The 8,718-nt window shown below is 46.3% G+C and overlaps 1 long non-coding RNA gene across 2 annotated transcripts; it reads left to right on the plus strand.

Annotated features, from left to right (window-relative positions):
• Nucleotides 1–4,735: 4,735 nt before the first annotated feature.
• On the plus strand, nucleotides 4,736–8,233 carry LOC137863882 (uncharacterized). 2 transcript variants are annotated; one of them, XR_011101205.1, is made up of 3 exons: nucleotides 4,736–4,851; nucleotides 5,963–6,197; nucleotides 6,877–8,233. It is a non-coding gene; the product is annotated as an uncharacterized lncRNA (long non-coding RNA). The 2 variants fall into 2 exon arrangements; XR_011101204.1 differs by lacking the exon at nucleotides 6,877–8,233 and having other exon boundaries at nucleotides 5,963–6,506.
• The last annotated feature ends 485 nt before the right edge of the window (nucleotides 8,234–8,718 follow it).

Here is an 8,718-nt window from a genome sequence, read left to right on the forward strand (position 1 = left end):
TTTTGTTTTGTTTTGTTTTTCTTTCTTTTTTGTTTTGTTTTAATCTTTTTAAATGTATTTTTTTAACTATTAAGTTCAAAACTGAACAAACTCATGTGGAAGTTTTCCTACGTCCTTGATTACCCTGTAAAAGAATGGTGCCTGCAAATCTGCTGTGATCCACTTCTGGAGACTACTTGATTGCAATGTAAGTCAGGAGTAGGACATTTTGGCTTTGCAGACCCCCTTACATCCCCAGTAATTTTATTTTATTTTTTCCTTCTGGACAATCACACGGCTTCTGAGTTTAGATCCAGATGTGTTTTTCTCATATCCTCGTGACTTTTGAGTCTGAGCAGGTTCCTGCACAACACCCTCCTGGGTCCTGCCTTCTGGTTGGGAGCGAATTGTTGCTTGCTACTGGAAGTGGTTGGACTCCAGCTCCTTTCAGCCCCACAAGTCATTGTTGGTCTTCAGCTGTTGCATCTTAAAACATGTTTTCATTCATCTTTAACCATTTAGTACTCCGAGGACACAGAATAGTTGAAGGTCCTTCTGTGGATTTTGCAAGAAATCGTGAGACCACTCTTCTCTTGCAGTAACACAATCAATGGACAGATTAACACACAGGATTAAAATACGTGGATGCTTTTCTCCTGCCAGTGTTCCTCTGTTCTAGCGACCTCTTTTTCTGCTTCTCATGCCTATAAATGTCTCTCTCAGTTGCTCCCTCAGCTAAAAAGAGCCCGACTGTTCTGACGGCATGCCTTCTTCCCCCAGTGCTGCCCAAACTTCATTTCTCCAAGGGGTGTTCGTGACTTCCTAAGACCCTGGAGTAGCATTTAGTTTCCTAGACCTACATCTAGCATAAGTACATGCTTTCAAACCTTGTCCATTCCCATACTAGAGACCAGATTGTGGTTATGATGATTAATTCTGGTCTGGTTTATTTTCTTCTTTTTTAAAAAATTTTTTATTCTTTCCATTTTATTTTCTAATAAAGATATATACGTGATTTATGTGGCATGAATCATAGACTTTAAAATAGATTAAGTGAGATTGTTCAAGTCTCCTTCAGGAACTGAGAAAGTAACAAAATAGCTTAGTGTTGAAGAAGAACCAAATTGATGAGGGACAAATTCCTGAAGTCTGGATGGGTCCTGGCCAACCAGAGCTAATGTGTGGCACCACTGCCTGTGGCAGGGGGGTTGGAGTTAGATGATCTTTAAGGTCCCTTCCAACCTGAGCCATTCTGTGATTCTAAAGGACCTGTAATTTCAAGAGGAACAGAGAATCAGACCATGACAACTTGGACAACTCTCAGCAGAGAAAACTTGCTGGCATTACTGTTGGCATTTGCCAAGCAATATGATGGAAGATGCTACATTTGCCTTTACTTCTACGTGACTCCAATAGCATTCAAATTTGTGGCTATCCCTTTTTATGGGTATCATGACTGAATTTGTGCAGGGGCTCTGCTACTCGTGGGAAAGCTTCAGAAGTTCATAATAAAATATTTTTGCGTTTATGTGCTGTTACAGCCTTTTTCTGAGTGGACCAAGGCACAAGAATGGATTGGACTTGGAAAGAAACTGCCTTTCATCTTGAGATTTGGCCAAAGAAGCCAATGAGAATTTGACCAGCCTAGCTTTTCTCAGTGGTCATGATTTGTAAATAGGGTATAGATATCTACACTGGTTGTTTGGGAACTTTCTTCTTGGTGTGGAAGCAAATTATCATGTTTCTCCGCTTAATTGTCTCCACGATTCCTTGCAGCTTTGATGAATCAGAGCTGTGGATAATCCACAGAAAAGTTAATGTCTTTATTTAGTGCTAACCCTTGTTTATTAGAGATGAGTCCTGCTCAGCAGAGAGGGGAACAAAACCTCCATTTAGACTCTCCTCTCTTCAGCCTATGAAGCATCCCAAATTGGAGGGCCTGTCACTACTGTCTCTCCGTGTTTTCTCATGCCTTGGCACACGCCTGCTCTGCAGATGGAGACGACACGTTCCCACCACTACGTTGCTCAGGTACAAGAAGCAACAGAGGTGATGCACAGGTGTCGAGGGATCTGTTTTTGCTTGCTTACCCTTTGTTTTTAAGTTGAATGCTTTATTTAAAACCACTTTATGCTGTTGTAGGGGGTAGATCCTGCTTCTCACCCTCTGTGCTGACATTGCCACGTAGTGATTGGACTGCGTCATTTTGCTTTCTTTTCTCCTGCTTCATTGCCTATCTCAGCTTAGCTTTTTTCTCCCCGCAATGTTCCTTCTCCCAGGTAGCCCCCATGTACCTCTGGGGGTGGAAGTGTAGGGAAAAGGCAGCCAGTGGTCTGTGCTGGATGGGTACAGCCCATGCCAGAGGCATTCATCTGGTACCTCCTGCCTTGGTCAGCAATGCTCACAGATGTCTCCAGCTTGCCTGACTCTGGACCTCAGTGAACTCTTTCTACACCCTGGTGGATGTCCCTGACACAGGCAGGCCTGGGTTGGGGTGTTTTTGAGGTGACCTCTCCCCAGTCCCCAAGAGAATCTGTCCCCCTGCACACTTATGCTCCCCAGGCACCCCCAACAGCTCATCTCAGCCTAGGGCAGGAGTCACTGCACATCGGTCACCCCCTCCTGCAACCTTTTGGAAACTGTTTGGAGGGCTGCAGCCCTTCCTTGGCTCTCTTCCCAGCACACACGAGTCTGCACGGCACCTCTCTCTTCGCGCCATGGGGGAGGCATCCTGCAGCCCTATTCTGGGATAGTCATGTTTTGGCATGTGACAGGGGGATGAATGGGACTTTCTGTTCTGCTGGAGACAAAGGGCGGCTCCAGCCCCCTTTGGAGACCCCCAGGAAAATAGCAATCTTCTTGTACAGTCAACTGCTGTCCCTGAAACATAATTCAGGGCTGATGTTAAGGGTCACTTGAACGATCAGAGTGAAGAAACTACTTCCGAACCATTCAGCATCGTGCAGGCAAACAACAGCTTCATGTCTGGCACAAACTGCCCTTCCATTTTAAAAACAACACATCAAGTATAATTAATTTTGCTTTCTGCTGCTATTGTCCCTAACTTGTTCCTGTGCATTCAGCACTGAAGGTGGCTTGGCAAAGCTGGCTAGTCCCATGCATGGCAAGCTCAGGGGAACCATGGCTCAGAAATACACCGAGTCCTTGCTGACATGTTAGAAGGGATGAAGACAGATACTTTGTCTTCACTCTACCTTTAAGCCTGGATGACTGATGTGCAGCCTGGAGCTAAGGTTTCATTTGGAAATCAGATGCACTGTCAAGTCCTTGAGAGAGCATCTGGATGAGACCTTGCTGAAGACCATCATCTGCCCATCAGTGTCTCCTGCTGATGCTTCAGCCATCGTCATTGAGAAGAAAGATGGGCCTGTGGTGAAATGAAATACCACGGTTTAATCACACCACAAGAAAGAACATGGAGCTTTCACTTTTAACTTAGTGAGTTGCTGGAAGGATGCACTGTAAAAATGGATTTCTGCAACTAAACTCCTGTGGTTTCTCCAGTTTGTTTTTTATGCAAGAAGCTACACTGTGGAAAAAACACATTTTTACCCTGAACGTAGCTTTCTCAAGCACCTGATTCATCCCCTTGATTTGTCCACTGCTCATCCTCTTGCATCCCTTAATTCCTCTTATCATAGGCTTTGGATCAGCTGGTGGCCATCTACCTTGACAGCCTTTGCTCTTTCCTATAACCTGACCTATTCCTGTCCTTGTGGTACTCGAATATCAAAATATTTGGCATTCACAATAGGAAGGGCTGATAGGTAAAACCTAAGAAGCATGAATTTCTTACATCATAGAAAAGGTCTTGTGAATAAGCATAACTAAAAGTGTCCTACTGTGATGGAAGAGGTCAATCCAAGATTAAATGAATGGCAATCAAGTTTCAGGCTGCTTGTGCCCTCTGGGACCATCTCTGACCGGTAACTTGAGGTCCAGCATTCCCAGTTTGAGATACTCATGGCAAGCAGTTCTCCAGAGCTCTGAGCTCAGCTGGAGTTTGCTGCCAGCCTTTGGCCTGCAGCCTCCTGCTCGTCTCAGAGTTAGGCATCTCAACACACAGCTTTGCCTGGGAGCTAACTTTGAATGTTTTAAAGCTGCTAAACCAAGGAAAACCCCAGTCCCATTGTGCTGCGCTACAGCAAGAAATCCCCTTACTGGTGTGATCAGCTCTCCTCTGTTGTCTAGAGACAGGCACAGATTAGGATGTCCCTCCTTCCTTAGCTTTGGAAATGAGGATATACGTTGATGGTTTTCTAGTTAAAGCCACTGGAACTGCAGTCCTTAAGGTGCTGGTAAATAAAAATAATCACTTCCACTCTGAGCCGGAATCACTGAATTTAGCCTGCAGGTAATTAAGTTTGGAACTGTCCCTTGAAGAGTCAATTGTGCTCTTTTTTTATACTTTTTTTTTTTTTCTTTGTGCTTCTGTGTGTTTGTGCGATCGTATGTCACACAGATCATATGGATATGGTCATGGAGCTGAGGAACATCTGGAAGAATCATCAGAGGTTCAACTTACAGCCCCTGACATATGGACACACAGACACCCACGTCCATCCATGCTAAGCATCATCTGTACCCTGATGTGCATTCAGGCCTGGGCTGGAGGTGATTGAGGGCACTAATTGGCCTTAATGGCCCTGAGCAGCCTCACCTGAGACCTCCACCCACAGCCCTGGCCCAGAAGCCCTATTTCAGCCCAGCTTTAAGAGGGCTCCTCTCTGCTGCACTCCTGTTTGTGGGTTGGTTTGACTTCAGGGCTTGCCTTGTTATCCAGTGATCTGGGCTTTTGGTTGGAGCTAGCTCCTGCTTGACAAGCAACAGCTGATGATGCTTTGCCATGGGGTATCCCTTTGGTTCTATGGTTTTTGGGGACCTGCTGGTCACTGTGGTGCTATGTTGATGGGATTGTGCCCTGTGGCCTGCCTGCAGGAGCAATGATGGGGAGGTGGAGACTGTGTGTATAGGAAAAACCTGTCTCAATGGCGAGAAACTGCATTAAAGTAGATTCTCCTTAATCTCTCCTTAAGGAAGCAAGAGGAATCTGCCCCAAGGGCCATCTTTTCATCTGCTCCTTTATTTTGTCTCGTCTTAACCTTCCTTCTCCTCCCGGCCTGTCACAGTGCCATGGCTGTCTCCTCATCCACTCCCACGGATCCTGCCCTTCCTCTCCTCTCTGTCCTGTCCTCATCTTCCCCTATGCTCCGCTCCAAAACAAATATGATGAAGAGTTATCTTGCCACTAGGAAGCAATATAATTCAGTCAATATCATTTTAAGATTGCTTGCAATTAGCTGGGGGAATAGCTATTTGCTTTTTCCCTTGTCCAAGCTGGTATCTCCTGGAGTGTGAGTCTGCGTTATCCCAAATTCCAGCAGTGTGCTGTAGGAAGCAATGTGCAGTAGTTCTGGGATGCCTGGGAGGACAGGGCACACCTGCAGGTGTCAGTGCACTGGATCTCCTCTGGGACTTGTATGGCAAAGCTCAGAGACAGGTAGGAATTCAAAGAGGTGAAATGTTAAGGAGAGGGACCTGCATGAACAAATCCTTTAGGGGTATGCTTCCCTAGGGACGTGAGAGGCAAATCTTCCTGCCTTTGCGGGGTCTGTTCTCATTTGATTTACAAGTTTGGTGTGGTTTTGTTCAGTGATGCTCCAGGAAGGTTTGGGTTTAGTTCTGGGGCTCTAGGAATGCTGATGTCAACAGCTCAGAAACCTGTCAGCAAACCAATGTTTTCACTAGAGGAAGAACAACGTGCCTTTGTTTCTAGTTCTCTCTCAATTTTGCCACCAGCTTTCCCTTTTACTCTTTTACTTTTGCTTGGGAGCTCTGGAGTCCTGGAGCACAGCTCTGGCATCTTTTATGGGGTGCTTTTCTGCTGCAAATGTTTTCATTTGTGTTGGGCACTCTGGTGCTGCTGCACTCTGATGTTTGTCTTATTCTTTACCCTCTCCAGGCTGATATGCTCCAGCTTCAACCCCTGGTGCAACTGCTGTAGTGATGGACAGTAAAGAGCAAACGATGGTGATGAGACCTTTCTTACCCTCTGCTCTCTTCCTTTCTTCTGAAGAGCCCAAAGAGATGTCCCATTGGCTTGGGAAAGCTTTGAAGCAGTGGGATGGCAAGCCCCAGCTCCCCAGACCTTAGTCAGTGGTCCCCACAACTGGCCTGCATCCACTCAAGAACCACAGGTAGCCTTGTGTGGGCCCCACACAACACAACCACCAGCAGCACCATGGCTGGACCCCACCAAATGTTTTCGGTGTGTTCCCTTGCAAAGGGCTGGAAAATAGTAATTTTGTGAGTGTGCCTGCAGCCACATCCCTTTCCACCAGTCAGGATGGGTGTGGGGCAGAATGGGCTCGCTTAAAGCACATGGGGTGCTCCTCCTCTTCCTTCCTGTTGGAGGAGGGGATGTATCAAAAAGCATCTCCGTGCCACAAAGCCAGACCTCCGCTGTTCCCACGAGCCTGCGCTGACCCTGCACTTGATGTTTTTTTATGCTTGCAATGCTCTTATCGGCTGGGGCCAAGCAAAGTCAAGCTGGCTGCGGATGACAGAGGGTTTGCAGCTCTGACTTCTGAGCCTCAGGGAGTTCCATGACAGTAGCCACAAGTAGAAAGGGACGCTTGCCAGCTTCTCCTCTTTGAAGGTTGTCCATCAGGTCCTAGCCTCAGGGCTGGGGGAGCACGTCTGTGACTTCCTGCTTGACACTGGATAAATTAGGACAAGCCTCTCGTCTCCTTCAGATGCCTTAAAGCAAGGCACTGATTAGAAGCTGTCAGGGTTCAGGATAACTCTGTATTCCTCATGGGTGGAGGGAACCTTTAAGGAAGTCATAGAAACTGTGGCCACCTCCGTACTCCTCAGATACCGCTGAAACCAGCGTGGTGGGAGGATGTTGATCCCAACCTGGGTGGAGAGGGGACCTGCTTCTCCAGGCACTCCACAAATTCTGGATACTGCAGAGACAGGAAGCATCTGCCAGGTGTTAGGCTGATGTTCCAGCCACCTCTGCATTGCCAGTGAGATGTAAAGGGCTGAGAAGCATGTTGACCTTCAGCTCCACAGGGAGGGAGATGCTAAAGCTCCAGTTGTTCTCAGGAAACTGAGAACAGTATCCTCTGTGTTGCATCTAGTAGGGATTTTCTGCCAGAGCCTTTTCAAGTTTTGGGTAAATTTGGATATTCACCCATCTTGAAGCCTGGGTCAAGAGTTTGGTGTTGCATTTCCTGTAGCAAGCCTGTCTCCGTGCTTACTTCTGTATTGATTTTCTCTAGAAAACAAAACAAAACAACAACAACAAAAAAAAAATGGCAAGTGAGTGAGGCCTACTTGAGGCCTGGTGTTTCAAGAATCTCTTCTCTAAACCATCTCTGGCTGATGTTAGGATTGGATGGATAACAGATGGTAACCAACCAGACCAAAAAAAAAAAAAATAAGAAAAAGAAAATGATAGTGGTTTCACATCAACAGAAGTAAATGAGTGTTTTGGTTTTTCTTTTCCTGGGAAAGTGGAGGGAAACTCCCAGCTCATTTTGGATGTGATAGGCATAAAGAATGTTTTTAAGTCCTGAAACAGTCTCTTTATGTGTTCAGAAAGCAGCCCATGGCATCCTCTTCTCTGGGTCCCCCCAAAACTTTGTTCCTCTCCTGGGTTTGGCTTTGGGGTGAGTAGAGCTGAGGAAACCGAAAAGCTCTCCAAAAGATGATGTAGCAGGTTTTGGCAGTGTTGGGGAGGAGAAAGTGGTTGTGTATGGATGGAGAGGAGCATTTGGGGTTCTTGTAGTGAAACAGTTCAAATGAGTGAGTGCAGATCCCTTTAGGATCCGAAGAGTGGGCTGCTGCTGCCAAATTGTGAGATGACAATAGTCTCCCCCAAGTGCTGTTGTTTCCCTCTCTGAGGAATATTCCTCTTCACAGAGCTCCCAGATGAAAGATCCTCCCTGGCCTGGGTAAACGTGGAACTGCTCCCGTAGCGGTTCATAGTTGGTCTTTAACTGATTTGAGAGTTTGGAAATGAGGTGACATGGGTACCATTTGAGTTTCAGCTTCTGAGCTCTTCCAGACTAGCCAGGTGTGCTGCTGGGACATGTGCAACACATGTCGAAAACTTATTTTTGTTTATTTTTCATTCAAATTTTAAATGTCATGAGGCGTATTTTTTCTGAGCTCTTTTGGGAAGGTCTCAATGAACCTGCATTGGAAGCAGCCAACAACCATGATTAAAGGTAGGCTACTGCATTGACAGGGCTGCATTATAAATGCTATATTCATTCCTTTCTATCAATTCATTGGCTGAATTCTCAAGATTCAATTTAAAATTGGCCATATCATAGAGCTGAGCAAATTCTCTTGCTTTGTGTAATTGCTCATCACAAAATGGGTGGGATTGGAAGGGACCTCTGAAGATCATCTGGTCCGACCCCCTCTCAGGGCAGGATCACCTACAGCACCTAGCACAGGCGGGTTATGAATATTTCTGGAGAAGGAGACCGCACATACTCTCTGGGCAACTTGTTGTGGTGCTCTGGCACCCTCCCAGTAAAGAAGTGTCCCCTCATATTGAGCTGGAACCTCCTCTGCTTCAGTTTGTGCCCGTTGCCTCTTGTCCTGTCACTGGGCACAACTGAAAAGAGACCAGCTCCATCCTCTTGACACCCTCCCCTCAGGTATTTATTTGCTGAGGGTGCACTCCATTCCATCGTCCAG

This window comes from Anas acuta, chromosome 13, assembly GCF_963932015.1.
Source record: "Anas acuta chromosome 13, bAnaAcu1.1, whole genome shotgun sequence".
Lineage (NCBI taxonomy): Eukaryota > Metazoa > Chordata > Aves > Anseriformes > Anatidae > Anas > Anas acuta.